The following is an 8,938-nucleotide window of genomic DNA, read 5'->3' as shown; positions in this document are numbered from 1 at the left end:
TCAATTCCCCTTTGATGCGTTTTTCCACTTCGCTGCAACAGTGGTGATCATACGTCAGTCGATTCAGCTATCAGCACATATCTGGTAGGTGGAAGGTTACTAGAGCACCCCTTGGAAACTCTCACAGTCACAGGGAGAACATGCAACTCCACACTGAAAGCACCCAAAAACAGGCAGGACTAGAGTCCCTGGAGCCATGAAGCTGTAGCACCTCACTACTGCACTGCCGTGTTTCTTCTTTGTAAGTTATTCAGTTAAAGTCATAGTTTGCACTCAGCTGCTAAGGGTGGACATACATATTAGAATTGGAATTGATTTATCCACATCCAGTGAAAAACTTGTCTTGCATATTGTTCATACAGATCAAATACAGATACACAATGCATTGAGATAGAACGGGGTAAAATAATAACAATGCAGAATAAAGTATAAAAGCTACAGAGAAAGTGCAGTGCAGGTGTAAGATAATAGAGTGTAAGATCACAATGAGGTAGATTGTGAGGTGCAGTTTGAGGTGTCATTCGGTGCAATTAACCACAGGTTATATCAGGCACTAAATTCTTCTACTTATCCTGATACCTTCCACAGAATGAGATTAGATAGCAGTTTAAAAATAAATTTATTATTTCAAATCACAGTTTTGAAGCTCATGTCATGATCTAATTTTATCAGTTTCTGTCTTATTTACTGCATAAGCTAGAATTGATGGAAGAACTTGATGTATTATGAATGGGATAAAATGTCTTTATAACAAGTATATCTGTACTGATTATAATTGCTGAAAGGGGACATTTCTAATCTGTGTAAAAGAATTATAGAATGGTCAAAGGTTAGAAAAGGTCTTTATCTCCCAAAGCAAGTTCTCCCTAGTTCAGATTATATTTTTACTAGTTTTCGGAATACCTCCAACTTTGCCGTTGACATTGTTCAGCCTAACAAAAAGTTTCAGACATATATCCCTCTTTATGTGAAAACTGTTCTCTCAAATTAAATGTATTTATCATAAAATTATTTTGATTATGATCTTGTGAACTATTAGCCTATGAAGTTCTCGAAGCAATTAATAATTTATACTTTAGTGGTCCTTTCATTTTCAATATTTTCTTTTCAAAATCAATCTTTCCACTTGTGTTATGACAATTGAAAATGGGGAAACGATCTTTTTTTAAATTCTGAAAGCTATAACAACATAAATAGGAACATTTTTCTCATACCGTCTCTCAAAGTAGGCCAGCCGGTGGTGTAGAGGCATCAGCTCTGGACTTCAAGGTGAGTGGTCCTGAGTTTGAATCTGGCCAGCTCCTTGGACGCTTCCTATCCACGCTGGGTTGAGTGCTTGTAAAAAATAGTCAAATGCTATGGACATGGCAAAAATGCCATCCGATACACCACAAGGCATGAAAAGGAACAACTCTCAAAGTACATAGGAAATCATCTCATCTGTAAAGAATAATAAAACAATTCATATTCTACATATATATATGAGCTAAAGGTAAATACAACATTACACTATTACTTTATGCTTTGAACTTTTATTGTTGGGTCCATTCTTTTCCTTTGGAAGTCCCTTAGCATCAAGGAAGACTGTTGCTTCCACTACAGTTTTAGGGGTTCCAATATGGCTCATGGCCCCATGTGGGCATTTCAAACCCTTCTCATCTGGGACAGTTGGTAACTGATGGGTGTGTGGTTTGTGGGGCGATCCTCACGTGGCTGATGCTTATGCACGGCCTCTGTATTTTGCTGATTCATGGTCTTGAGGTTCTCGGTACCATCTCTAATGCTCCTTCACTTTGACCTGTCACAGGCCAGAAATTTCCAGGGATTAGTGGAGATGTAGCATTTCTACAAGGAGACATCCTTGGATCATTTCCTGTGCCTACTGTTAATCTCTTTCCTGTGACAGCTTGTGTCCATTTTGGCAATATGATATCAAGCCCCATGTGGCTGACCTCGTTATAGAGGATTTTGAGCCATTGTGTCATTTTGCAAATCAGCTCTTCAATTAGTATTGACTGCTCCAATCTGCTATAATCTGTTATATCCCTTTTTTTCAAGTGTTTTTCTAAACCCTTTTTTAATTATAATTCCATCTCTGTTTTATCAGCTGTCAGCTTTCCACAAGCTAAAGACTCTCCATGTGACAAAAAGTTTACCTAACTTCTCATTTTGTTCCACTGGTGATAATTACAATTCTCAATCGATCTGCCAACGGGTGCCATCATCTACTGTCTCAAAACCTTATATTTGTCAGTCAGTCATAATTACACAGTTGAGACTGAAAATATTATTTTCTGAATATATTTACAATCCTTCATGTACGACAAGTAGTGAACTTCTTTAACGTGTAAGGAAGCTTTTGCCAAATATTGGGAGTAAGATTTAGTTGCTGACTGGTGATGAAGCAAACTATTAGCTATTTTAGCTAAAACAGGCATTCAAAACACAAGCATTTCCTTCATAATCACCATGTCCAAATTAACTATTAAGAAGAGAAAACATTCTGATATGGGAGATGAGGACAATTAGGAGAGACATTGCCTCAGGACACCAGAGTGTTAGCTTCTATCCTTTCAAATTCTGATTTAGATTTATTTAATGTCATATAAGACCATAAGACAAAGGAGCAGGCCATTTGGCCCATTGAGTCTGCGCCACCATTTTGTCATGAACTGATCCATTCTCCCATTTAGTCCCACACCCCCGCCTTCTCACCATAACCCTTGATGCCCTGGCTACTTAGATACCTATCAATCTCTGCCTTAAATACACCCAATGACTTGGCCTCCACTGCCGCCCGTGGCAACAAATTCCACAGATTCACCACCCTCTGGCTAACAAAATTTCTTTGCATCTCTGTTCTGAATGGGCGCCCTTCAATCCTTAAGTCATGCCCTCTTGTACTGGACTCCCCCACCATGGATGCAGTGAAATCCCTTGCCTGCATGATGTTAACAGAGCGAACATTACAAATAGTAATAATGAATACAACAATGTGGAGTTAGCCCTTTCTCCTTGTGACTGCGAGCATTTCCTCTGCATGGTCTGGTTCCTTCTCACATCCTGGTTGGTACAGTGATTGGACGTGAATGGTGGAGCCTGATATGTGGAGAGAACAGAAAAAGGGGATTTATATAGGGTTGAGAGTTAGCGTGGACATGGTGGGCTGAAGAACCTTTCACTGTGCTGTGTCTCTCCATGACTCTATGATGTGCTTTAAACTAAGTATTCATGTTAGCTCATCCCCTACCTACAATATGTATACTTTCAGCTTCCTTTTGCAACCTTGGTGTTACTGAGCTGCATTACCAAGAATTGTGATGAAGGGCTGTATGTCATTGTTATCATGTGAAAAATGTCACCAGAGAGCAACAGCTGGTAGATGTAAAGTAGTCTTTGATTTGACAAAATGAGACATGACAGGCATCCTATCGAGACCCTTTTGGAGGAAGAAGCCTGTTTGACCCAACATTATATGACATTTTATATGCTAAAGATCAAAGGCCAATTCTATATTTACAACGTATCAATAGTGCTTCCTTTGAATTACATACAAGTTTCAAACCTCCTCCTTCGCACCCACACTCCAGACAATGTTAATTACCATTGTCTGGTTTTTCAATTAACTGCTGTTAACAGCTCTCAGAACCTATTCTCCAGAACTGCATTTTAAATTTAAACTACAGTCCATGTTCAGGTCTAAAGACAGGTTGCTGAAGTTCATATTTTGCTATACACCCTAAGTCCAGAATATGCCCCAACAATCATGTAAAATAACATTCATTGATCTAAATGTTAGTAGAAACATAAATCTTATCAGCATTAGCAGTCAACAAAAATATATGACTATTAATTTAAATCTACCCTTCAGTCCAATCTGAATTTAAAGATCGTCTTGCCCTGAAGCAAAATCATCCTCTAGTTCAAAATAGACATTGCTATGAGTGTTTGTCCCAGCCATCCTCAAGGCTAAAATGATTGAAAACTGCCATAAATTCTTATACAGGTTGACCACTGATTTTCCAGAATCTGATGGTTCAACACCTCTTTTAATTCAGGTGAAATTATGAGGCCAAGTATTGCTCACATTTCATGAAATATCTGTTACATGAGGTGAATGCTAGCAATTCTGTAGAAATTATTAAAGAGTTTAACATGAAGGACGTCCTTTGTTTCATTGCTCGAGGGTGGGAGTAGGTAGAACCTTCAACACTAAAGTATGGCTGGCACAAGTTGTGGCCTGCTTTGATGTTTGATAATGTGCCTGAAGAAAAGCTTGATGAAGATTTTACAGAACTTCATGTACCAAAGGAGAAAGTAGTTGTTCCTGATATGCTTGCGTATGCAAAAAGTGTTACAGTACCTGCTTTCAAAGATATAGCAAGTAGTTCTAATGAAGAAAATCTACATGAGTGGATGCTTGTTGATGACGAAACTCCTGTTGTGCATCACCTCACAGACTCAGAAATTGTAGACAGTATTCTGAATGCTGATAAAAACACTGCAAGTGATAAAGATTGCAAAGATGATGATGAAATGGGTGAAACTGAAAGATTTACTATAGACAAGTTAATTGAGTTGTTGGGTAATCTAATCAAAAGGTTAGACCAACGTACCTTTGTGATGGAACAAGAGCTAATCAGTTTTTATTTAATGCAAGAAAAATTACACAGGGAGAAATCAAAACACATGAAACAACTTCACCTGGATGAAATGTTTAAAAGATAACCGAGAAGCAACATTCTTTCTAAACAGAGTAATTAATAAATTTACATTTAATTTTTGTTTAATTAATAATCCTTTTTAAGCTTCTACAGTCCATTTTACCATTATTATTGTATAGCCTCTTTTAATCTGGCAAAAATATTAATCTGGCAAGGCTCAGGAACCAAGAGTGCCAGAAAATTAATGGTCAACCTGTATATGGAAAGTCATAGTCATATTCATAGTCATAGTCATAGTCATAGTCATAGTCATACTTTATTGATCCTGGGGGAAACTGGTTTTCATTACAGTTGCACCATAAATAATAAATAGTAATAAAACCATACATAGTTAAATAGTAATATGTAAGTTATGCCAGTAAATTTTGAAATAAGTCCAGGACCAGCCTATTGGCTCAGGGTGTCTGACCCTCCAAGGGAGGAGTTGTAAAGTTTGATGGCCACGGGCAGGAATGACTTCCTATGATGCTCTGTGTTGCATCTCGGTGGAATGAGTCTCTGGCTGAATGTACTCCTGTGCCCTCCCAATGCATTATGTAGTGGATGGGAGACATTGTCCAAGATGGCATGCAACTTAGACAGCATCCTCTTTTCAGACACCACCGTGAGAGAGTCCAGTTCCATCCCCACAACATCACTGGCCTTACGAATGAGTTTGTTGATTCTGTTGGTGTCTGCTACCCTCAGCCTGCTGCCCCAGCACACAACAGCAAACATGATAGCACTGGCCACCACAGACACAAAACAGGTAATGGAATTGGCATTATCCTTAAACAGAAATCTTGATTACATGATGTTGAAGTCGCAAACTTGAATTCAAATCCCTGCTCCTGATAGCCACAACTATAAATTATTTTTCCTGCATTTTCTGTCAGATTAGCAAGCTATGTAGTTGAACAGTTATAGGACTTCTTGCTGCTCTAGTTGCTTAGGGTGAAGTTTGTTCTTTAAATCAATAGCTTTCGATTAGCTTACATTTCTCCCTAAATATCAGCCTTGTCTGACCACTTTGTAAAGGACCAATACAAGCAGCATAAGCAGAAAGCAAAATGTTAGTTTAAGCTATGATGTAGTGTGAAAATAATGTATGACATTTTCCAATTATAAATCACACTGCTTGGCAGTTGGAGATTTTTGCTATGACTGTGGATGCATTTTTCTGTACCATTCCAAGGTTATTCTTTATATTTTGTCCTTTTATCTGAAGAAAGACTTCTTGATATCAATCTTAAATTCATCTTCTATTCATTTGATCAGGTATCATGGCCTTTTAGCTTTAATTTAAAATAAATGCTGTAGATCAGGCTTTTCTATCCCAATTAAAATGTTACAGAACTCCTTCCCAGGAGGAAAAAAAAAGTCAAAATTCCTGCAGTCTTTCAGAACAACTCTGACATCAGAGTTTGCCCATTTTACTTTTCTTTGTAGCTTAAATGACCCCTTGGTACATTGATTATTAAAAGCTCTGGTTTAATAACTGTGCAATATAGTTTGATTGTAACTTCCTCTAACTTATTTGAACTTGTCAACATAGAATTCTAATGCTGTGTAATCTCTGTCTAGGCTGGGCATTAGAAAGACAAATATAGTAGTTCCTTTTCGACTCTTAAGAATCCTTTACAGTACCAATCTTATTTCAATCATACCTGGCTATTAATTAATTTCTGACTTTAAAGTTCAGCACAACTCCTGAAAAACTGACTTTGCAATTCCAGAACCCATTTTGACATCTAATATTACCAAATATTTTCACAAAAAGCCATAGATTACAACTTGTAAAGGCAACACAATAAATTATGTATTTGGTAAAGTCAAACATATACAATAAATAATAAGTTTCTCTGCACGAACAAAGTGATCTTCGAGCTCAAGTCCAATGTGCCCTAAAAGTGGCAACGTAGATAGACAGGATGGTGAAGAAGGTATTTTGCATGCTTGCCTTCATAGGAGGGGCAAAGAATATAAAAGTTGGGACGTTGTGCTCCAGTTTTACAACACTCTAGTTTACACCATAACTTGGAGTTTTGCATTCCATTTTGATCACCACAGTTTGCAGTAGGAAAGACGTGGAAGTACTGGAGCAGTACAAAGGAGATTCACTTGGATGTTGGAGGACTTCTGTCATGGGAAGAGATTGAATAGGCTGGCTTTGTTATCACTGGAGCAGAGAAGGCTGAGGGGTGACTTGAAAGGTTTATATGATAGTTGTATATAAACTTAGAAGACGCAATGATATTGGCAGATAGACAGAATTTCTCTATCAGACAAAAGTTCAAGATGAGAGAAAAGAGACTTATAGAGGATACGGGGGAAGAGGTTAAAGATTAGCCTTATTTGTCACATGTACATTGAAACATCAAAACATACAGTGGAATATGTTATTTGCTAGGCATCCTGTAAGTGTCGCCACACCTCCAGTGCCAACGGGGAACACTCACAACTTATTCACCCTAACCCCGTACATCTTTGGAATGTGGGAGGAAACTGGAGCACCTGGGGGATATCTGCACAGTCATAGGAAGAGCGTTCAAACTCCTTACAGACAGCGGTGGGAGTTGAACCCTGATAACCTCTGGCACTGTAATATAATTGCACTAATCACTATGCCTCCATGTTGCTCTTGCCACACTACCAATCCACTTTTGAAGCATTTTTTGTTATGCGGGGAGTGGCTGTTAACTAGAACCCACTGCCAGAGGAGATGATAAAGCCAGATGGAAAAAGGATCTGTATGCATATGATGGGCCAGAGAGATTAAATTTAGTAAATAATAGAGTAAATAATTTAATAATAAAGTGAAATGTGCAATATTCTCCAAGACATACCATAGTGATACAGTCTATGGTATTTTTTGATGATAGACTAAATCTTGCAGCAGTTTTTCAACCTGGTAGATCTATAATTGGAGTAATCATTTCTATTTTGTGCAGCACAGAGGATATATGGGATTAAAGACATGTTACAGGGACTTGGATCTTACAATATCTGTTGTGGGAAATGATCATACTGTATCCGGCAGTATTGATTAAGGCTTTTACTTTAATGGTTCATATTTAATGGCACCCAATTGCCCACCATTAAGAACATCTAACATAAACGCTGCCTGGGCAGGATGAAAAGCATTATCAAGGATGCATCTCACCCTAAGCATGGACTTTTTACTCTCCTCCCATCTGGTAGGCGCTACAGGAGCCTCCACTCCCACACCAGCAGGCACAGGAAGAGCTTCTTTCCCGAGGCTGTGATCCTGCTGAACCTCATTTCACAGAACTAAGCAGTATTGCACCCATATTGTACTGTCTCAGTACTTTTATATTTGTGTGCTGTAGCACTTACTTTTTATTTGCAGTTATTTTGTAAATAACACTATTCTTTGCATTTCTGTTCAGATGCTAACTGCATTTCTTTGGCTTTGTATCTGTACTTGGCACAATGACAATAAAGTTGAATCTAATCTAATCTAATCTAATATCCAACTGTATTGATTAGACTACCCAGTTCAGGATTGGACTATCCAATTCTACTTCATGTATTCGGCATTATTTATTGAAACTGCTAGTTCTGCCACTATAATTACAATATCTAGTGGAGTGAATCAGCTGTGTCCCATAACATCTTTGGAGAAATTGGTTGTTTCTTGTACAAGGACACTTTTAATATACTGAAGTACCTTGAGTAGTTGACAGACAAAGCTTGGCCAAGGTGAAGTTATTTATACAGACTAATCAAACTGAGCTCTTTTAAGGAACAGAAAGATAGAGAGAGATTCAGATTCAGATTTATCTAAACGTACTGTGAAATGTGTCATTTTGCATTAACAACCAACACACCCGAGGAAGTCCTGGGGGCAGACCGCAAGTGTTGCCACACATTCTGGCACCAATGTAGCATGCCTACAATGTTCAACATAGCAGCAACACAACCCGCCACACACGCCAACACAAGCAGCAACACAGCAACAGAACAAAACAAGACAACAACAGTAAAACCCTCCCAACTCCTCACACATACAGGCCCCCAACCCCAGGAAAGTCTGCTCCTTGGACCCGGGCTCTCAGAATCAGATCATTCAGGCCTCCAACCTCCAATCTCTGGCCTCAACTCCCTGATATTGGGACTCCAACCTCCACTCTCTGGTCCAGACTCACAGACCCTACCTTTGGGCCTCTACCTCCAAACTCACTGACTTTGGTCTTCTAACTTTCAGGCTTTTT

The sequence above is a fragment of the Mobula hypostoma genome, chromosome 11, assembly GCF_963921235.1.
Source record: "Mobula hypostoma chromosome 11, sMobHyp1.1, whole genome shotgun sequence".
Lineage (NCBI taxonomy): Eukaryota > Metazoa > Chordata > Chondrichthyes > Myliobatiformes > Myliobatidae > Mobula > Mobula hypostoma.
This window is presented reverse-complemented; position numbering follows the sequence as displayed.